The 23,814-nt window shown below is 40.8% G+C and overlaps 1 long non-coding RNA gene across 6 annotated transcripts; it reads left to right on the forward strand.

Moving 5' to 3' along the window:
- Positions 1–7,632: 7,632 nt before the first annotated feature.
- Positions 7,633–10,802, forward strand: LOC140872185 (uncharacterized). 6 transcript variants are annotated; one of them, XR_012147767.1, is made up of 5 exons: positions 7,633–9,622; positions 9,786–9,846; positions 10,053–10,208; positions 10,411–10,459; positions 10,573–10,802. It is a non-coding gene; the product is annotated as an uncharacterized lncRNA (long non-coding RNA). The 6 variants fall into 6 exon arrangements; XR_012147769.1 differs by having other exon boundaries at positions 7,633–8,493; positions 8,896–9,846; XR_012147772.1 differs by having other exon boundaries at positions 7,633–8,196; positions 8,410–9,846.
- Positions 10,803–23,814: the final 13,012 nt, after the last annotated feature.

The raw sequence follows: 23,814 nt of genomic DNA on the forward strand, positions 1-23,814 counted from the left end.
CGGAACAAGTACAACTCGATACAAGGAAGTATAAAATCTCAAAATAACTCGGGGTGCTCGGCTAACATCCGACTCTCCAACTCCCAAGTAGCTTCCTCTGTACCTCGGCGCTGCCACTGTACCATCACCAACGGTATACGCTTGTTACGAAGTACCTTGTCTTTCCTGTCTAGAATCCATAGGGGTTTCTCCACATATGATAGATCCCGATCTACCTTTACCTCGGTCGGATGAAAAATATTCGACTCGTCCGCCACGTACTGCCTCAACAAGGACACGTGGAACACATAGTGAATCTCCGAAAGATCGGGTGGCAAGGCCAAACTATAAGCCACGTCCCCAACCTTCTCGAGAATCTCAAAAGGACCGATAAATCTCGGTGTCAGCTTACCCTTGCGACCAAATCTCATTACCTTCCGGAAAGTTGACACACGAAAGAACACATGCTCTCCCACCTCGAAGTGTAACGGTCTCCGGTGAGTGTTCGCATAGCTAGCTTGTCAATCCTGGGCCGCCTTAATCATGCGTAGGATCAACTCCACTGCATTAGTCATCTACTGAATCATCTGAGGACCCTCAACCTGACGCTCGCCGACCACATCCCAAAACAAAGGTGTACGGCAACGACGTCCTTAAAGATCCTCAAATGGTGCCATGCCAATGCTGCGATGGAAACTATTGTTATAAGCGAACTCCACCAAGGGTAAATGATCTTGCCATGCTGGGCCAAAATCCATCACCGCTGCGCAAAGCATATCCTCTAAAGTGCGAATAGTACGCTCGGATTGTCCATCCGTCTCTGGATGATAAGCCGTACTCAGGCTCAAAGTAGTACCAAGGGCTCGCTGGAAACTACCCCAAAACCTCGAGGTAAATCTCGGATCTCTATCGCTGACAATGCTCAATGGAATCCCATGCAATCGAACAATCTCCCGCACATACAATTGCGCCATCCTATCAAAGGTATAATCGCGGTTATAGGGAAGAAAATGCGCTGACTTCAATAATCTATCCACGACAACCCAAATAGCATCACAATTCCTGGAAGACATAGGCAAGCAGGTGACAAAGTCCATCGTCACATGCTCCCACTTCCACTAAGGAATATCTAAGCTGTGAAGTAACCCTCCGGGTCGTCTAAACTCTGGCTTGACTTGCTGACACACAAGGCATCGAGACACAAACTGATAAATGCTGCGCTTTATCCTTTTCCACCAAAATCGAGTGCGAAGATCCTTATACATCTTCATGCTGCCTGGATGTACAGAGAATCGACTATGGTGAGCTTGCGATAAGATCTCATTTCTCAAAGTAGAATCCTCGGGTACCACAACTCGACCAGAAAGACACAACAGACCATCTCCTTGTAGATGAAAACCAGAAGTATTATCTCCCTCAGCCAAACGAGCCAACTTCTGCATCTTCAGATCATAACTCTGAGCTTCACGGATTTGTCGATACAACGCTGGCTCTACAAGCACAGAAGAAACACGAATTCCTTGCTGTTCTTTCTTATGACAGAATGTGAATCCCAAAGAACAACACTCCTCCACTGCCTTCAAAACTGAACTGGTACGAAGGGAACTCACATAGACCTTGGGACTAAGCGCATCAGCAACTGGGTTAGAAGAACCTGGATGGTACTTAATCTCACAGTCATAATCTTTCAACATATCCATCCAACGATGTTGCCGCATGTTCAACTCAGCTTGAGTGAACAGATATTTCAAACTCTTATGATCAGTGAAGATCTCAAATCGTTCTCCGTACAAATAGTGACGCCATATCTTCAAAGCAAAGACAATGGCTGCAAGCTCTAGATCATGAACGGGATAGTTCTCCTCGTGAGTCTTCAGCTGTCTAGAAGCATAAGCGATCACGTGGCCATTATGAGTCAACACGCACCCCAAACCCTGGAGAGAAGAATTAGTGAAGACTACAAAACCACCTGATCCAAACGGCAAAGCAAGAACTGGAGCTGTCGTCAAACGACGTCTCAACTCACGGAAACTGACTTCACAAGCATCAGACCACACGAAAGAAACATCTTTCTTCTTCAACTGAGTCAAAGGCTTAGATATCTGAGAGAAGTTCTCCACAAAAAGTCGATAGTATCCTGCCAAACCAAGGAAACTACGAATCTCAGAAGCTGTAGTCGGACGTGACCAATTCAGAATAGCCTCTGTCTTGCTAGGGTCAACAGATATGCCCTCTTGAGAAATGACATGACCAAGGAACACAACTCGGTCAATCCAAAAGTCACACTTACTCAACTTCGCGTACAACTGTCTCTCCCTTAAGACCTGCAGTACAGTGTAGAGATGATAGGCATGCTCATCCATGCTGCGAGAATACACCAAAATATCATCGATGAACACTACCACGAACTTATCCAGAAAATCACGGAAAACTCTGTTCATCAGATCCATAAAAACAGCAGGAGCATTCGTCAGACCAAACGGCATCACTAGAAACTCATAGTGCCCATACCGTGTACGAAATGCTGTCTTAGGAACATCCTCCTGCCGAACTCGCAACTGATGATACCCAGACCGAAGATCAATCTTCGAATATACAGAAGTACCCTGTAACTGATCAAAAAGATCATCTATCCACGGAAGAGGATATTTATTCTTCATTGTCGCTTGATTCAATTGACGATAATCAATACACAACCGCATTGAACCATCCTTCTTCTTGACAAACAGCACTGGGGCTCCCCACGGCGAAACACTGGGTCGAATATAACCCTTATCAAGAAGACATTGTAATTGCTTCTGCAGTTCTTTCATCTTTGACGGTGTCAAACGGTAAGGAGCTCTGGAATTCGGTGTAGTCCCTGGCAGTAACTCGATGCCAAACTCGATCTCCCTCATTGGTGGCAAACCTGGAATGTCCTCCGAAAATACATCTGGAAAGTCACGAACCACTGGTATCTCTTGGATATCTGGCTCTCCCAGTGATGCGTCAATGGCGTAGATAAGGTAGCCTTCCCCGACAGACTCTAAAGCACGTCGGGCCTTCAGAGAAAAAACCACCGGCATTGGGGGTCGCGCTCCCTCACCATAGAAATACCATGACTCGTCATCCTCCGGTCGGAACTGAACAAACCTCTGATAGCAATCCAATATCGCTCGGTAGGTAGTCAAGAGATCTATCCCAATGATGCAGTCGAAATCCTTCATCGCTAGAACCATCAGGTTAGCACTAAACTGATGCCCCTCGAAATCCAAAATACAACCCACAACTAGACGCTTGGCTAAAACCTCGCTACCCATAGGAGTAGAAACCACTAATAACACGTCTAGAGGAATATATGACAACTTATACTTCTTAGCGGGTATCAATTAAAACATATGCAGGAAAACCACATAAACTACAGATACCTGCAATCATCCGATCACTGTCAGCCTCTGCCTGCTCCTGGTTAAGCGCAAAGACCTGACCCTGGGCACGTGGCCTCAAAGAAGAATGACCCCAAGAAGGAGTCTGAGTAGGCTGTCGCTGAGACTGCTGCGGCTGCTGGAGCTGCTGCAAAAGCTGCTGCTGGAAAGGTAGCTGCTGATACTGAGGTGGATGAATAGATGCCAGAGAACCTCTAGAACCACTCGCTGCCCCAATCAGCATAGGACAATCCCTCTTCATGTGACCCTCCTGGCCACACTGGAAACAAGCACTGGTCGATCGACCACACTACCCTGACGGATGTCTGCGTCTGCACTGACGACAACGGTTAGACCTCTGACCGCCAAAGTTATGCACCCCACCAGATCCAGAGGAAGAAGAAGAAGTACCTCCTGGCTTCTTGAAAGACTGACCCCTAGGGCCAGAAGCACTGGCACTCGCTGACCTGGAAGAAGAAGAGTAAAGTCCCCTATTCCTCCGAATACTGTCCTCAGCCTGGCGACAATGGTCCACCAAATCCTCATAAGTCCCATCGCTGCCCACAACAACCATTCGATGAATATCAGGGTTCAAACCCTGAAGGAAATGGTCAAACTTCGCCATAGAAATATCAGCAACATGAGGACAAAAAGGTAGCAGATCAAAGAACTTCTGCTGGTACTCCTCGATCATCATTGTCCCCTGTCGCAAACTCAGCAACTCACTGGCTTTCGCCTGACGAAGAGCTGGAGGAAAATACAACCTCTGATAAGAAGCACGGAACTCAGCCCAAGTGGCTACTCCTCTAGCTGCTATGAACGGTGTGGAAGTAGATCTCCACCACTTCCTCGCTCGTCCCTCAAGCATGAAGGCAAGAATCTCCATCCTATCCTCATCTGTGCAACGGAACTCCTGAAAACACTGCTCCATCCTCTCAAGCCAATCCTACGCCTCTTCAGCTGTCTCACCTCCCGACAAAGGCTTCGAGCTAACCTCCTTGAATCTGCGCATGCTCACTCGCTTGCGCTCCTCAGCCTGTCCTTGACGACGTCTACGATCATTCGGATCGCCCCAACGACCGCCGCCTCCGCTATCGTGGCTCTCATCGTAATCTGCCATCTGTTACACAATAACAGATAATAACTTAATCCGCTTTACGAAATTCCCAGTGTAATGCGCTCTTATACCAAAAATGTAGCGACCCAACCCGGATCCACTAACTAATCAGAGTTACGATAAAAGCGCATGCAATTAAATTTTAAAGCGTAAGGAGCGGATAATTTAAATACAACAAATCCAATCAGCAGAATACAACCGACGATAACAATCGTGTATAAATATTATTATAAAACCAAATCGAAGGTTCAGGGTAAACAAATCCCTACCCTCTACAACCTCGCACTCTCCAAAGCTCAATCCTGCTGAGAGCCGCCTGTAACGTCCAGCCTTAAACCTGCCCCGCCACAAGGTACACCACGATACCCAAACACAGGGGTGTGAGCGACAACGCTCAACACGAAAGCAATGATATAAATACAGATATGCGCACACAATATGATTTAAAACTCAAGTGAAAACACTTGCTCATGGCGCCGGGAATATACAGTACCGGCTAGAAAGCTAATCCGCGGGGTACTCGTATATTCCATATCAGGGCTGAGCCAACCCCATCCTGACCCGAATCCAAAATAGGATACAAGTCCCATATGGAAACTGTCATACCTGACTCGAGTCCAATATGAGATCACGGTTCCCTATGGAGACTGTCAATGAATCACATCTCTCTGGATGCAGTCACACGTAAAATCATGTATGTGCTAAGACGGTAAAACATGCTAAAACATGATAAGACATATAACACATACTCATGCAACATACATGCAAATATATCATGTCGGCTATCTCGGTCAGTACTTACGTACCTCTAACACTACTGGTCAAAACCTAGCTCCACTGGACTATACTCCAAGCCTATAGTCCAGTCTACTGCTAATACAATGCAAATATCCATGCATCAACAATAAAGCTCTAAAAGCCTTCATTAAGCTAATGCATACTCCTAAATATTTTTAGGATGCCAAAGCTATACCTGCGCCCATCGTTAGCCCTTTGCTGTAGATAGCCTCAAAACTAGGCCACAGCTCCGCGACGACGTCTAGATCACTAAGCCACTTCCGGATTTCCCGTAGGATGCCTAGATCCCCCTAGATCTGAGTTAGAAGGCTTAGGAATAGAGAGAGAAGAGAGGAGATGAGCGAGTCACAAATGAACCTCGGCTCCCCTATTTATAGACGAAGTTCGGGACGTCCGAACTCGGCTTCGGGCCCTCCGAACTGGTTCGGATCCTCCGATCATGACTTCGGATCGTCCGGACACGATCGGATCGTCCGATCCTAACTTCGGGTCCTCCGAAGTCCCATCAGTGACGTCAGCCATGATGTCACCTTGCTGACATAATTGATGACGTAATCCATAACCCTGTTCGGGTCCTCCGATCCCACCGATGTAGCCTCTGATCCTGGTTCGGATCCTCCGAACCCCTCTTCGGATCGTTCGAACTCCTCGGGCCTCCGATCCTGACTCTGATCACGTTCGGTTCCTCCGAACTCCGGTTCGGAGCGTCCGAACTTCTCGAGCCATGCCCACCATTTCGAGTATCCTGGATCTATTTCTGGAGTCCGTTAGTCCAACAGGACTTCCCTAATCATGTATTAACAATCAATAACATGATCATGTGATTAATTACTCATTAATCGCTAATTTGAGATGCGGGTTACTACACCATGTGTGCTTTAGTTAAATGCACAGACCCATGCACGGATGTGTGCACGGGGTCCGGGCATGCTCTTTTAAAAAAAAAAAATTCTTCTTCTATTGCTTTTAATCTTGGGTCTTGTATGCTTATTCATTGTTTAATCTGAGATTAGATGTTTAGAGCGAGGCCTCACATTAAGTGGTATCCTCATTGGGAATCCGGAAGTGGCATAACGGTCCAGGCGTCATAGTGGAGCTGTGACCTAGTTTTGAGGCAAGCGACAGCAACGGGCTGATGACGGACGCAGGTATAGCTTTTGCTTCCTAAAAATATTTAGAAGTATGCAATAGTTTAGTTAAGACTTCTGGAGTAATATAATGATATTAGTATCATTTTGCAGTGTAGTGCAGACTATAGGCCTGGACCTAGAGCTGGTAGAGCTTTCCTAGTAGTTGAGGTAAGAAAGTACTGTTCAAGATATCCTGACTGAGTATGCATGTATTATGTGGCTGCATGATTTATATGACATGATTTTATGCTGCATGCATTTGCATATTGAGCTATCTCTTTTAAGATGTCTGGTAGTAGGGTTTTGGCCTATTCTGTTAGTGGATGGATTTCCATCGATTTGGGTCTGGATTATCCACTGGTATTTGGTATGGGAGCCACCTCTTGAAGCGATGGCACAACGTGCTACATACTAGGGCCCGGTCGTCTTTGTCATCTGATCCTCCTCTAGTTTCAGTAGGCGGTACACTTGCATTCACGTATTTATATAATACGATATACTCATACTCTTGTTTTGAGAGTTTTATGCTCACGTCTTGTACTTTGTGTATCTGGACACCCTATTCCATGGGGAAGGTTTGCGATTGGATGAGGCGGGTGGATCCAAGAGGGACTAGGCAGTGGATGGCCAGCTGGGATTTTTCCTTGGTCCTTAATTTCTGATGTATTTGGGATAATACATTATTAGATTTGGTTGTATAATTATTGGGTATTTACAGATTCCTTTCCTTGGGATTGTATAATATTTTATGCTTCCGCAGTTTATTCTGGTTTAATGTTTTAATTAAGTTAATTGTATGCTTAAGTTTCTGATTAGCAGGTGATCTCGATAAGAGTCACTACATTTATGGTATCAGAGCATGCTTAGTAATCTAGGGATTTAGATTCTGCATATACACTAGTACAATTTCTGCATATTACTTCGCTAGTTTTTACTTCGGCAATAGTGATCGCCGAAGTAATACATAGTTATTTACTGCGGTTATAAAACTAACGAAGTAAAATACGCTTTATACTTCATTAATTAAAAAAACGGGCTTCACTTAAATTTTTAAGTGACTTTTTACTTCATCAAATTAAATTTGATGAAGTTAAAAGTTGAAAATAAAAATTTTAATTTTTCTTTGGTGAAGTAATAGGTTGATCCGTTTAAAATTCTATATTTTCATTTTTTTTCCATTAACTTATATGTCTCCTCCTTTCTCTCGATTTCAAGTGCAAATCCATTTATTAGGGCTTCCTCATTCTTCTAGTGCATCGGAGTTTCTCAATATGTTGAAGGCGGCAGCGTCGGCCTTGCCGGTCCCGAGCCTAGGAATCCCTTTGTAGTTCCCGTGGTGGAAGCAGTGCCTTCGCCTTATTCTCGCTGGCGTTTGAGGGGTTTTGTTCCTTCGATCGGTAGGTTCGATTTGAACCATGAATCACTATTTTTTATGCTCATTCTACCCAAACCGAGCCCTGTTCCAGACCTGTTACAGTGCGCATCTTCTCCGACGAGTTTCAGGGTTGATTTCTTGTCGATTCTTAGATTTCTAAATCTGTAGGTTCGTTCACGCGTATTTCTATATTTTCAATCTCCAAGTCCGTGATGCATATCTTAATTTTCTATTTACAAATTATGTTGTAATATTTTTGAAATCGAATTGTTGGATTCTTTTCCAAATTATGTTTTAATATTTTTGAAATTTCTCCTAATCTATGTTCTAATGCATATCTTAATTTTCTATTTATAGTTGGAAGTTGTAATGTCTACTCCAAGTGTTTTTGAGGTACATTCATTTTATACAAATGTTGCTGGAAATTGGGAACATAAATACGCATCACGTTAATTTATCAGGTCATACGAAACTTGGTCCATGGATATCCTTCGACATCAATAGGATGGAGTGATTTAAATTCCGTTGGAGGATTGCAATTCCAATTTCAATTTTTTTGGGAGAATCTTTTCATTTTAGGGAACAAAATTATCATTGATATTGCAGGTTGGAACTATTTTAAACAAGCAAGATGCCAGAGATGCAATCAGAGCTGGAGCTAAGTTCCTTATGATTCCTGCAATGGTTAAGGTACCTGCAGGCTTGTTGGATTTGAAGGTTTCAATACGTATTAAATCGAAGCTAAAAATTGGATACATATTACAGTGAAGTATATCCTGTTTAAATTTTCTTCGCTTATGATCTCTTTATTTCCATTTGAAGCTAGCAATTTATATTTTATCCGATTCACGCACTCCGCTTGTTTTTTTTCCCTCTGTTCTTTTGGGCTCGTGCTCTTAGTTTATGCTTTTTTTTATAAAAAAAGAAAAAACTATTTGTGGAAGATTATCCTCACCACTTATTAGTTATTTGTTCTCTGGATATTCTTGATGATGTTGCTCAACCCCGTTTCTTGAGAAAATCTTGAATTCTGGTTGATGAACTTGTGCTTCCAAATGTTTATTTTTATAGAAATTACTCAAATCGGTGTAGGTTTTGATCAGAGCTGAAGAAATTTGAGAGAAGGATTTGAACTTTGAAGGACCAAAATCTGGGTTTGGTCCACTTTTTTTCTACAACATTTGTTTAATATATGTCACTGTCTTATTCTTTACATGTACTAGCTACACACGCACAAACGTTGTGTGTGAAATATAATGTATAGAAAATAAAGGGTAGTGGGAAAAGTGGAGAGAACATGGGCTTGAGATTAGAAGTTTATTTAAAATTGGTCATGTAAATCATTATATTGTCATTCAATTATTTTTTATCAATAAATAAAATTGAAGGATATTTTAGTCTACGCACATGAATTACCAGAGCAGTTACTCTATTGGGTTCATGCTTTATTAGATGGTAAGATATATATATATATGTATACATATATTTGTGTGTATTGTTAATTTGTTTGCATAGATCGGTGAATGGACTTCTAGAAACGTTCTTTTTTTGGTAAAATGCTTTTTAACTCTATTTCATGTGGCCCCTTGTATTGATTGCAATACTTGGTATGTATATAATAATGATAATTAATAGATATCGGTTCACTGGTGTTATTTCTTAATTAATCAACAGTGTTGGAGAAATAAATGATAGGAGTTGAAGGAAGAGTAATTGGGCTTACATAAGTTTTCTCATGTCGAGCCTCATAGCAATGGAGTGGGAGAATGATGGTATTCAGGAGAAAATAACTATAGGAGTTTGTGTAATGGAGAAGAAGGTACTGTGGATCCAATGTTATATTGTTTTGTCTCTACGTTCCTCTTCTCGGACCATGCATCATCAGTAATATTCTCGGTCAACTGCATTGATCAATGCTGATTTTCTCGAATTGTTTCTTCAGATTTCCCCTTTTTTTTACTATGTTAATGTTTTGTTTCTAGACTTTTTCTGCCCCTATGCTGCAAATATTAGAAAGATTGCATGGATTTTGGAGAATTCAAGGTAATAACTCGAGGTGTTTGCTTTATTGATTATGTCAATGAAAATAATTCGTGATAATGAAATTTGTGTTTGGGATCGCTTGTTGATTCACATTGTCATCATATTATTTTATTGAGTTGGTGGTAATGAAGAATTAGCCTTTTAAAATCTCTTTATGGTTCCAATTTGTTTAATGAAAGAAAACCTATTGTTTTTCGACCATGCAGATTGTGTATTTCGGTGACAAGGTTATTGTTGAAGATCCTATTGAGAGGTAGATCTTAACTTAGTAAATCAAATCAAGGTTATAACGATCAAGTTTTTTGTACCGATGCTACAGGGCTCTTGCTCCATCTTATGGAGATTTCGTCTGATAATCTCATGTAGGTGGTTGAGTTGTCTTCATTTTTCACAAAAATGTTACCTTTTTTAGTGTATTGTGAAGCAACTAAGCGAGTATAAATGTTATCTTTCCTTGTTTCCCATTGTTTGTGATTTGGCAGCAAAAAAATGATTCAGTTGCATATCCTTTCATAATGGGAGTTTGAATCCATATTTATTATACGATAATTGGGATTTGAACAGGTTTCTGGAAGCTCATTTGCAGATGTTATGCCACCGTCATAATAAGGAGGTATTATAAAATATAAATTATCGATAAAGGATATATGTCTCAAATCTTTTTATTCTAAGTTTGTTGCAAGTATTAGTTACTGATAAAGGATATATGTCTTTGGATTGATTCAGGCTTGGAGGCATTGGCGTGAGGGAACACCTGCAAGTATGATAGATCTTATGTTGAAGGATGGATTAATGTATAGTTTTTTTCCCTAGTGTTTATAGAGTTAGAATTTGATTATTTTTTATAGATGCACTTTTAGTTTTGTGAAAATACTTGTGGATACATGCATATTTTTGGGTTATTTTGGTGGATATACTTGTGAATTTATGGATGTTCGTTGTTTTCAGATGAATAATTTATGAACTTTATTAGTCTATTTTATGTTTCAAAAATATATTTATATTGTGTAATTATTGTATCTAATTTTAATGTAGTGGAACAACAATTTCACCTATTGACGAAGCAAAATAATGTCTTTTACTTTGTCAATTAGTGAAATTGCCGAAGTACAAGACTTTCTTCTACTTCATCAATTACTATCATTGCCGAAGTATAAGCATATATTTTACTTCGGCAATTTCATTAATCGACGAAGTAAAAGCTTATGTTTTACTTCGAGAATTTATGAAATTAACGAAGTAAAAGACTTTATTTTACTTCGTTAATTAATGAAATTGCCGAAGTAAAAGATATGTTTTTACTTCGGCATCGGCCCAATCCTGAACCGGTTTTGGCTCCATGAATCGACCAAAGACTTCGGTAATTTCAGGGCTACGACTTCAGTTATAACGCGAAGTAAAACAGTACCTATTACTTCACGTGACACTACTTCGGTAATTATCTATCTACGACTTCAGTTAATAACCGAAGTCTTTTGCGACTTTTCTACTAGTGTATAAGATAACTGTGAGGTAATTTTGTAGATGGCGAATTACGATTATCAGAGTAGCCATGGTAGTGGAGGTGGTCGTTGGGGAGATGGTGATCGTGATCGCCATCGGGAGCTCCATCATCGTCATCGTGATGACCATCATTGTTTCAGTATGCATCGGTTCATGAAGATGGGTCCTAATCCCTTGGTTGGAGGCGAGACTTCTGAGGATGCTGAGAAGTGGTTAGAGCGCATAGAGAGTCGTTTTCAGACATTCCACTGTACGGAGGAGCAGAAGATGGAGATTCTTGGTTATATCTTGGAGGGACGAGCCCGTAAGTGGTGGAGGATCACTTCTGCACCATTATTTACTGCGAGAGGAGTTGCTACTTGGGCCGAGTTCCGCACAGCTTTTCAGAAGTTATATTTTCCTCCTGCACTTCGCCAGGCGAAGGAGAGCGAGTTGTTGGGTCTACGTCAGGGAGCCATGTTGATTGACGATTACCAGCAGAAGTTTGTCGATTTGTTATCCGATTGCCCTGAGATTGCTGACAACTCCAAGATGAAGTATAATCTGTTTCTTCAAGGCCTTAATCCAGAGATTCATGACCGGGTAGCGGTTGGTGATGATATCACTTATGAGGGATTGGTGATCCGATGTCACCAGGCAGAGGATATCATTCGGCATAACAGGTCTTTCTCTTAGCCTAGGCCTGCGAGTTCCTTGGGTCCCCGTTCTCAGTCTTTCAAGAAGTCTGGATCTTCTTCTTCTTCTGGTTCCGTGGCATTGTACGTTTTGGAAAGAATGAGAAGTGTGACCATTGTGGGAAGAATAATCCGACGGACAGATGCCGTAGAGCTTCTGGAGCATGCTTTTGATGTGGAGAGGTCGGTCATCTCTGGAGGGATTGTCCACTAGCTGAAGGAGGCGGTTCTGGTTCTGGTTCTGGTTCTAGTTCTGGTTCAGGATCGGGTTATCATACTACCGTTCAGCAGAGGTCGCAGGGACAGTCTGCGGGGAGTTCTTATCTGAAGCCATGGACATCTAGTCAGGTGTTTACCTTGAGGCATGATCAGGCAGTGGAGGAGAATGGGAGGGTCATCGCAAGTACATTTCTATTATATGGCATGCTTGCTCTTTGTATCATTGACACTGGTGCATCTCATTCCTTCATTTTTGCATGTTTTGTTAAGAAGCATAAATTGTCATGCATTGCACTAGACATAGTGATTTATGTTTCTACTCCGACGGGTCAATCTGCTTTGGCTAAACGTTTAGTGATGGGTTGCCTTTTAGACTTTGAAGGGAACATTCTGATATCGAATCTCATGGTTCTTGGAATGGATGATTTTGATTGTATTTTAAGGATGGATATATTGACTACCTACCGAGATTCAGTGGACTGCTATCAGAGGTTTGTACGCTTTCATGTTGTTGGGGGTGATAGCTGGTTTTTTATGGTGAGGAAGCGCGACCTCCGATGTCGTTGGTATCAGCTTTGAGAGCCTGTCGAGCTCTAGAGTCTGACGGGGAAGGCTACCTCATCTATGCAGTTGATTCGTCCACTGAGAGTGTTGGTATAGAGAGTCTGCCAGTTGTGAATGAATTCCCAAATGTATTTCCAGATGAGATTCCGGGTTTTCCGCCTGTTAGGAAAGTTGAGTTTGGCATAGAGTTGATGTCGGGTACTTCACCTATTTCTCATGCACCGTATCGTCTGGCTCCGTCAGAGATGCGTGAATTGAAGAATCGGTTACAAGATCTTTTGGATAAGGGGTACATTCGTCCTATTGTATCTCCTTGGGGAGCTCCTGTTCTCTTTGTGAAAAAGAAAGATTGGTCGATGCGGCTGTGCATTGACTATCGGCAGTTGAATCGAGTTACTGTGAAGAACAAGTATCATTTGCCTCGTATTGATGACTTGTTTGATCAGTTACAGGGTACTTTGATTTACTTCAAGATTGACTTGAGATCTGGGTATCACCAGATGAGGGTCCAAGATCAAGATATAGCCAAGACTGAATTCCGTACTCGCTATGGGCATTACGAGTTTCTAGTGATGCCGTTTGGGTTGACTAATGCGCCAGCTATATTTATGGATCTGATGAACCGTGTCTTCAGGAAATTTTTGGATAAGTTCGTCGTGGTTTTCATTGACGACATTTTGGTGTATTTGCGTGATGCATATGAGCATGCTTCTCACCTGAGGTTTGTGCTACAGACTCCTAGGGATGAGCAGTTGTACGCCAAATTGAGTAAGTGCGAGTTCTGGATGGATTGAGTGGTTTTTCTAGGCCATATCTAGGCCGTATCATATCCAGAGATGGGATTTCTGTTGATCCGAGTAAGGTTGAGGTTGTGTTGAACTGGTCGTGTCCGAAGACGGTTGCAGATCCGCAGTTTTCTGGGTCTAGTAGGGTATTATCGTTGCTTCATTGCAAATTTCTCTCAGCTAGCTCGATCTTTGACTCAACTCACTCGGAATAGTGTTGAGTTCGAGTTGTCCTCAGAGTGTGAGGAGAGCTTTTGTGAGCTTCGACAATGGTTTACTTCTGCGCCTGTGTTGGAATTACCGTCAGGATCTGAAAGGTATGCGGTCTACATAGATGCTTCTCTTCAGGGGCTAGGTTGTGTTCTAACTCAGAATGGGCATATGATCGCATACGATTCTAGACAGTTGAAGGTTCACGAGGATAGATATCCAGTGCATGATTTGGAGTTGGCAGCTATTGTGTTTGCTTTGAAGATCTGCCGTCATTATCTGTATGGCGAGAGATTTGAGATCTTCACGGACCACAAGAGTCTCAAGTATTTGTTCACTTAGGCAAATTTGAACATGAGACAGAGGCGTTGGCTGGACTTGCTGAAGGACTATGATTGCGAGATTAAGTACCATCAGGGTGCTGCTAATCTCACTGTCGATGCCTTAAGTTTCAAGGTACGATTGTCCGCACTTCATACTTGTTCGATGTCTCGTGAGATCGAGGAATGTTGTTCTTCATGGTATACCTTCAAGCACAAGAAGGGTATGCAGGGTATCAAGATGTTTGCGATATTATCTGAGCCAGCTTTGTATTCGCGGATTCGGGATGCTCAGATGCCTGATTTGAAGACCCAGCGTTTGGCTCATCTAGCCAACGAGGATAGTACGTCTGGATTTCACTATCAGTCAAAAGGTTTTTTGTGTTTGTCGGGTCGGCTTGTGATTCCGGAGGATGAGGATCTGCGGGAGGAGATTTTGTCTCAGGCACATCGCACTAAGTTGAGTATTCATCCAGGAAGCAACAAGATGTACAAGGATCTGCGTACTTGGTTTTGGTGGAAAGGAATGAAACGCAACGTGTATCGGTATGTTTTGAAATGATTGGTTTGTCAGTAGGTCAAGGAAGAGCACCGATGACCTGAAGGTTTGCTTCAGAGTCTGCCTATTCCTGAGTGGAAATGGGAGCTTATCACGATGGATTTTGTGACCCATTTGCCAGTATCTCCGAGGAATTGTGATGCTATCTAGGTTGTGGTGGACCGACTCACCAAGTCAGCACATTTCATTCCATATAGCCAAGAGTACACTATTGATTGTATGGCTCGGTTGTACATCCAGGAGATCGTTCGACTTCATGGAGTGCCGGTGAGCATTGTCAGCTATGGCAACCCCGGGCTCGTCTACTTAAATCCAATGACTCAACCCTAAGCATTAGAACTAAGCACAAGTAATACAAAAGAAATTAAAAAAAAAATAAATGTACCTCCGCTCGATCGGTTAAAATTGACCGATCGAGCGGCCAAGAAATCCCAAACTCTCGGGTTTGGTATTTCACATGCACCGCTCGATCGGTCAAATTGCACCGATCGAGCGGCCCCTTCAGTGCAGAAATCTGCATATTTCCTTGTGCTCTTGTGCTGCTCTTTGCTAATGTCTTGTTATTTAACAACATGTAATGCAATGTAAACAAGGCTAAACATACTAGAACAACATGTACAAGATACATGACAACTTTATTCAAAAGCCAAACTTACAAGATACTACCAGTATTCAAGCTAACTCCAAGTTTACATCCACTAGGTTTGTACAAACACAACCAACACATGCTATAAACATTAACTCAAGTTCTTGACAGCACTTATACATTCTTAGCCCGGAACCTCACTTCTCTAAACTTCCAATCGTTCAAGACCTTATACGACTTGGCCCTGCATCCTCTATTGCAATGCACACACAAAACAAAACAACAACCGGATAAACCAGTAAGTATAAAACTTAGTATAAAACAACAGAAACATATATTGAAACATAGATAGCAAGTTCCATGCATTTCAATATAATAGACAATAAGAATTGCAAGGCAATTAGCTAAACAATAAAGGTTCAAGGCTTAATGAACGACACGGTTTAGATGTTAAAACGCACCACTCATCATCAGGCTCAAGATCATCACTGATACTATAACCGAAATCGATCTATCAATGATACATACTTGTCATTGATCCTTGATATCGAAGTTTATAACTCATCGACGATATCGGCAAGGCTTGAAGAAATTTTAAGCTCACATATATAACACGATGACATAACCACAATCATCCTATCCTAGCTCAACAAGCATAACCAACAATATAAACATGTATGCCATGTAATGTGTGATTTAAGGGAATCGAGAAGGTAAACTCGTCTCGACGAACAACCCCAACTTGATCATCGTTGTATCATACCGTAGTCATGATAAAGAACGAGCTAGATCCACAAGCTACAAAATACACAATTGCAATCACAATTCTGCTCAAGCTAAACTCAAATATCAAAGTCTAAAGCTCACCAACTTTGAACAACTCTCTCCCGATTCGAAACCGAAACTCCCGAAGTCGATGTCCTTTGATTAAATCTGAATTTAATGTTATTCAAGGCCATAACATCAGCAAGCATTCATTTATACGACAGCTCAATCATACGGAGTCAAAATCTATCAACTTCGTAAACCGGCGGCGTAACGGTAACAAAACCGATAACCGAAACTCATAACCAACAATTCTAACAACCATATAAGTCTCATATACATATCATACCAACCAAATATCATCAAAACCCAGCCAAATCAGATAGCATAATTTTTGAATAAAATTTGGAAATTCATATCAATTTCAAACGACGTCTGTTCTTCGGTCCGACTTCGATACAATCACGCATACAAGCTCAAGAACGCATAGCCATAATCGAATTCCAAGTTCTCCCAACAACATATTTTCGAAATATATAGAATCAAGATAATACTTACATCACAACGAAGCTCTTGTTGCGAGGATTCCAAAACCGTGCTCAAAATTTTATTCGGGTAGACGGATCTTGAAATAATGAAGATTCAAGATCAAATTTAGACAGAAAATGAAGTCTCGGTTTTGCTGTTGAAGAAGAAGATAAATCTGATGCAAATCCATGTATATACACGTATGTATACATAAGATGCCAAGTGTCCCACTCAAATATAGAAAATTGCACTTTGGCCCTTAAAATTTCCACTATTTGCAATTCAGTCCCTGAGAAACCTTTTTAATTAAATTTCAATTCTAAATAATTTAAGAATATTAGAATTTAAATTTAAACTCCAAAATTCTCAAATTAAATATACTCGGATTAAAACCAAATAATCTCGGGCCTTACAATTCTCCCCCGCTAAGATATGTTTTCGTCCTCGAAATCGCATGCAACATGAACACACATAAAATAATAAGATAGCAGAAATACTGAATAAGAACTCACATCAGTGAAATAACTCTGGATAACGCTGTCTCATATCCTGCTCTGTCTCCCAAGTAGCTTCTTCAATTCCGTGTCTACTCCATTGCACCTTAACAAGTGGAATGGATTTGTTTCTGAGCTGTCTTTCCTTGTGATCAAGGATTTGAATTGTTGGAAAAACTGGCGTGTTCCCAGATCAATCACGATTGATACCCGGTGCAGCGGAAGTTTAAAATTTTATCATGGAACAATTCCATGGTGTGGGTATCAACCATTCAACGATTAAATTATATTGTGTGTGTAAAATTCAAATAACAATTAATTAAATTTTACCTTCAATCTCGAAGCGAGATTATTGGACACCAACAGAATTAATCTGCTCTTGTTGTCTCTCCCAGGAACTGATGAACTCCTTCAATCAGGTCCACGAATGGGGTTTAAATCCCTCTGATAGATTGCACTAGAAAATCTATCAGAAGTTTTTCTGCGAAGAGATTAAACGAATCTGATTCGTTATTCCTGACTGCAATTCAAAATCACAGACCGGAATTTCTCTGACAGAGAGGGAGGGGTTCGGCCGAAATATGTTTGAGAGAGAGAGGAGGGTTTCGAAAATCCTGTCTCAAAAATAATGACCTGTTGTGTGTAATTTCTGTACTGTAATAACTTATTTATAATGCAGGCCACTAACACCTTAGGGCCCATTAGTCATAAGTTGAGGCCCGACAAGCAAAGCCCGCATGTTCAGAAATTAATATAAAATTCATCGTGACTCCGATTGATAAACCGATTTTACCAATGTGCACAGAAACCATTTTTGCACATTTTAAAGTCAAGATAAATTTTCCTGAATCCGAATTCAGTGATTTCCAAAAATGTACATCCCTATGTCATTTTAGGAAATCCTACTCCCTTACTCTTATTTAAGAAGTCCAACTTCTTTATTCATTAAATTTAACTATCTCAACGGGGATTAAAAACTCCATTACACTGTGTGACCCTCAATGGTTCAGGGATACAGCTAGCCGTGGGCTCACAACTCCTTGTGACTCGGAACAACGATTTCCGACTTGCCCAACGAATCATGGTAAAGCGCCTAGCAACATCGCCCCATGATTCCCTAGGTATCACTGATAGTGCCTACAAGAACCAGTAGATTTTGGTTAGCGTACAGTACGGTCCCTTCATCCATATATCCCGATCGAATCAACAACCATTGGTATATCGAGAGTCGCTCAAGATTCGATAACTATGCAATACATCTTGAAGATCAAATTAGTGACATCGCATGTGCTACTAAGAAACCATTTCTTAAATCACATCAAGTACTCTGGCCAGAGATTCGTCACACTAATATCTCCTCAGATCGCATAGGATATCCACACTCGCAAGTATGTGGTGAATCCTTGACAACAATGCATCGACTCCTATATGTGTTGTAACTGTACCCAATCCCGACACCTGATGACCCCCATAGAGTCGGTAAACGAGTCAAAGCACAGTACTAGCATATAGAGTCTCCATGATGTTTCAAGTAGTAAGGACTAATGGTGTACAACCAAAACCGCGGACTTTATCCACTCGATAAGTGATAACCACTTGGAAAGTCCGGATAGGGTAGTTCGATTATTCATCCTATGAATATCCATTTGCATGCTTCGAACATCTCCATGTTCCCTACCAATGAAACGTGGTACTCCGCATTGCAAATGCTAGTCTCAAACTCGAGCGATCCTTATCCTTATTATCGGACGGCTCAATCGACTAGGAACAGTTTAGAATATACAGTGACTATAAGATGTATTTCATGATAGACATCCCCATGTTCTACCACATCTTACATACACTATAGTATATTCAAGGTCTTTATCAAAACAACAATAGTATATCACAATATAACAATATGAAGAAAGATAAAGTCATTGCCATTAATAAAAGTGTAAATTATATTAAACAAAAGATCGTTTGTACAAAGAGTCATCAAAGCCCATAGCCACAAGTTGGCTCACTGGGCACCCACTCTTTCAATCTCCCACTTGCCCTATAGCCAACTAGTCATACTACGTAGACCCATTGCTTCGCGATGTTTGTCAAACAATGGTCCTGGCAAGGGCTTAGTAAGCGGATCAGCGATATTGTCTGCAGAGGCCACTCGTTCGACAGTGATGTCTCCTCTTTCCACAATCTCCCGGATGATGTGGTATTTCCTCAGTACGTGTTTGGATCTTTGATGAGACCTTGGTTCCTTTGCTTGAGCAACGGCACCCGTGTTGTCACAGTACACCGGGACTGAACCAACAAATTCAGGAATGACGCCCAACTCTTGGACGAACTTCCTCATCCAAACGGCCTCTTTAGCAGCAGCTGATGCTGCAATGTATTCAGCCTCAGTGGTGGAATCCGCTGTGGTGTCCTGCTTGGAACTCTTCCAAGAGACAGCACCGCCATTGAGCATGAACACAAATCCAGAGGTTGACTTCGAGTCATCCACGTCACTTTGGAAGCTAGAGTCGGTATAGCCTTCCAATTTCAGATCTCGTCCTCCATATACCATGAACATATTCTTAGTCCTTCGTAAGTACTTAAGAATGTCCTTCACGGCTTTCCAATGCATTTGACCGGGATTAGCTTGATATCTGCTCGTGACACTCAGAGCAAATGCTACATCCGGTCTGGTAGATATCATCCCATACATGATACTACCTATAGCTGACGCATATGGTACATGTGTCATATTCTCTATCTCTTCATCAGTCTTGGGACACATAGACTTGGATAGAGAAACTCCATGACACATGGGTAGATGTCCTCTCTTGGACCCATCCATTGAAAACCGTTTCAATATGGTGTCGATGTAGGTTGATTGAGTGAGTCCTATCATTCTCTTAGATCTATCTCTATAGATCTGTATCCCAAGAATGTAGGATGCCTCACCCAAATCCTTCATCGAGAATCTACCTGATAACCATATCTTTGTTGACTGTAACATCCCTACATCATTCCCAATGAGTAGGATGTCATCAACATAAAGTACTAAGAATGTCACAGCATCCTTAACTACTTTCTTGTACACGCACGGTTCCTCCGGGTTCTTGATGAAACCAAAATCTTTTATTGTTTCATCAAATTTCTGGTTCCAACTTCTTGATGCTTGTTTTAGACCATAAATTGATCTCTGAAGCTTGCATACCTTATGCTCGCTTCCCATGGATGTGAACCCCTCTGGCTGCTTCATATAGATTTCTTCCTTAATGTCTCCATTAAGAAAAGCAGTCTTCACATCCATTTGCCATATCTCATAGTCATACCATGCAGCTATGGCAATAAGGATTCTTATGGACTTGAACATTGCAACTGGTGAAAAGGTTTCATCATAGTCAACTCCTTGTCTTTGAGTGTAACCTTTCGCCACCAATCGCGCCTTGTAGGTCAATACCTTACCATCAGGCCCAAGCTTTCTCTTGTAGATCCATTTACACCCTATTGGAACAATTCCATCAGGAGGATCTACTAAAGACCAAACTTGGTTTGTATGCATTGAATCCAATTCAGACTGCATAGCTTCAAGCCATAAATTTGAATCCGCATCAGAAATTGCTTCCTTGAAGTTTCTTGGATCACATCCAATGTCGGGTTCATCTTGATCCCCTTCAAGAAGAAGACCATATCGAACAGGAGGTCTAGAAGTCCTCTCGGATCTTCTAGGTTCAGGCATGTCCAGTAATGGTTCCTGAGGCGTAGGATCGTTATTTTTTATTTTGGGTTCTTCTCGAACTTCTTCGAGTTCCATCATCTCGCCTTTCTTATCCAATAAGAACTCCTTCTCCAAGAAGGTGGCATTCCTAGAAACAAACACCTTTGTTTCAGCAGGATAATAGAAATAATATCCGATTGAATTCTTCGGATACCCTACAAAATAACATAAGCTAGATCGACTATCCAACTTATCTCCCACTGTCCGCTTCACGTAAGCAGGACATCCCCAAATCCTCAAGTACGAATACTTAGGAGCTTTGCCATTCCATAACTCGTATGGTGTTTTGTCCACTGCTTTAGTGTGGACGTTGTTCAACAACAATACCGCCGTTTCAAGCGCATAGCCCCAAAACGAAGGTGGAAGCTCAGTGAAGCTCATCATAGATCGAACCATGTCCAACAAAGTTCGATTACGACGCTCCGATACACCATTCAGCTGTGGTGTCATAGGAGGAGTCCACTGAGAGAGAATCTCATTCTCTTTTAGATAGTCCAAAAACTCGGTACTTAAGTATTCTCCACCTCGATCCGATCGAAGTGCTTTAATACTTTTACCTAGCTTGTTTTCTACTTCAGCCTTGAATTCTTTGAACTTTTCAAATGCTTCAGACTTATATTTCATTAAATATAAATACCCATACCTTGAATAATCGTCAGTAAAGGTAATGAAGTAGGTGTGGCCATATTGAGTCCCAACTCTAAATGGTCCACAAACATCTGTATGGATCAAATCCAACAGATTTTGACTACGCTTAGGCTTCCCCTTTAAAGGAGATTTAGTCATTTTCCCTTTTAGACAGGATTCACAAGTAGGTAGAGAGTTAATATCAGACATATCAAACATGCCCTCTCCCACTAGCTTGTTCATCCTCCTTGAGGAAATATGACCTAGCCTAGCATGCCAAAGGTTCGCCGGGTTTTGACTATCGATTTTCCTTTTGTTTGTTGTCGCCGGTTTATCAATATAATTTATTGGAACGTCTTTTAGTTTTAAGTTGTATAGATCGTTTTCAAGTTGTCCATTTCCAATCAAACATTCATTCTTGTAAATATTGCAAATCCCATTCACAAAATTGCAAGAATAACCATCTCTATCTAGCATAGAAACAGAAATAATGTTTTTAATCAAATCCGGAACAAATAAAACATCTCTTAAAAGTAACTTAAAACCGTTCTGCAAAATTTAAATAAATATTTCCCATAGCTATAGATTTAACTCTGGAACCATTCCCGAGCCTTGACTGGGTCTCACCCATCCTTAGCCTATTACTTCTTATCATCATTTGCAACTCATTGCAAATATGAGATCTACATCTGGTATCCAATACCCAAGAAGTAGTAAAAAATATTTATTTCAATGTATAACATACCCTTTGCAGTTCGCAACTGCTCGAGGTATTCCTTGCAGTTACGTTTCCAATAACCGGGTTTCTTGCAGTGATGGCAAACTTGTTTAGACTTGTCCAATTTTGTATGTAACATTTTGCCTTGAGATCATGGTCCAACCATTTCTCTAGTTACATCAGCCGGGGCTGTTTTCGGAGAAGCCTTTTCTAACACTTAGAAAATCTTTTCCGTACTTAGGACAATCTTAACTTATGGAATCATTCTGTATTTGTTTGCGCCAATAAGTTTGTTTTGTTGGAGAACAGAAATATGTGGATTACTGAGATGAAACAGACAAATATCAATGATTGTTTAAGCAATTTACTAAGACATAAAATAGGCGAATTTAATTTTATGAATCTCACTCCCACTATTTTAACGATTTCACTACCCTCTAGTGAAAACGGGAAACTGTTTTTCTTAGTGAGAACATGGAGTCCAATTGACAAACTTATGGTCCCGAATAATATCAGCCAACCATAATTCTCAAAAGGTAGAGCCCAATTGCTTCCAAAGCAACCCCCATGTGTTTACCTCATGTCCAATAAGGGCCCAATAATATGACGCCGTTTAAAGTGACATGTCAAGATGACCCATCAATATTAAGTTGTGATGGACGGTCGCCATGTGGATCCCCCAATAATATGAGCCGATCCCATGGGAGTTCCACCCAACTTACAAAATTTGTCGATCCAATGTACAGCTTTCCAACGGACGGGCCCCCCCAATAATATGAGCCGGACCGTATCCGCGGGTAGCATCACATACATTGATCGTTGATGGAAGGTAGAAACATTTAAACAAATTTAAATTTCCTTTATTTATCTTGATATCAATTTTAAATCATATTTAAAATGAGGGATTTTTAATTATAAAAATATTTGTCTCATCATATTCAATTTATTGCATGCTTGCCGGATTCACGCAATTATGTCTAAACATGCATACAATCATAATATCATATATTATTTAGGATGATCGATTCCATTTCTAATTGACCCGTGGTTGCCAATCACGAGTCTTAGTCCAATCCTAGGTAATATGCAGTATGCAATGCAATCCTATTACATGTGCTTCCAATTTACATTTCTTCAGTCTTTATTGTCTGCTGGGCCCACCATCTTCAAATCTTGATCTCCCACTAAATCTAATGTATTTACAATAAATAGCAATGACAAGTAGGGGATACATTTTTAGGGGTGGGAACGGGCCATAAACCAAGCCCACTTTTATTACATATGACATTCATATTGGGCCATAAACCAGGCCCATTAATAAAACCAACAACAATAAAACAAAATGTAAATTCCTAACATACACCTACAAAATTGGTCATGGCAATCGATCATCCTTATCCAATAACTTTTAATTCAAAATTAATTTATTGGATAACATGCAGTGGCAATTCAAATTTAAACAAGATAAAATCATATTTTACATATAAAATCTCATTTCACATATAAAATCATATTTTATCTCTTTATCAAATAAAATCATATTTTATCTACAAAATCCAATTTTATAGATAAAATCATATTTTACTTAATATATCATAAGATCAAATCTTATCATCAATTGTACCAAAATAATTGATTTCAAAATTCAATTTAAGGATAAAATAT

The sequence above is a fragment of the Henckelia pumila genome, chromosome 1 (assembly GCF_033568475.1).
Source record: "Henckelia pumila isolate YLH828 chromosome 1, ASM3356847v2, whole genome shotgun sequence".
Taxonomy (NCBI): domain Eukaryota; kingdom Viridiplantae; phylum Streptophyta; class Magnoliopsida; order Lamiales; family Gesneriaceae; genus Henckelia; species Henckelia pumila.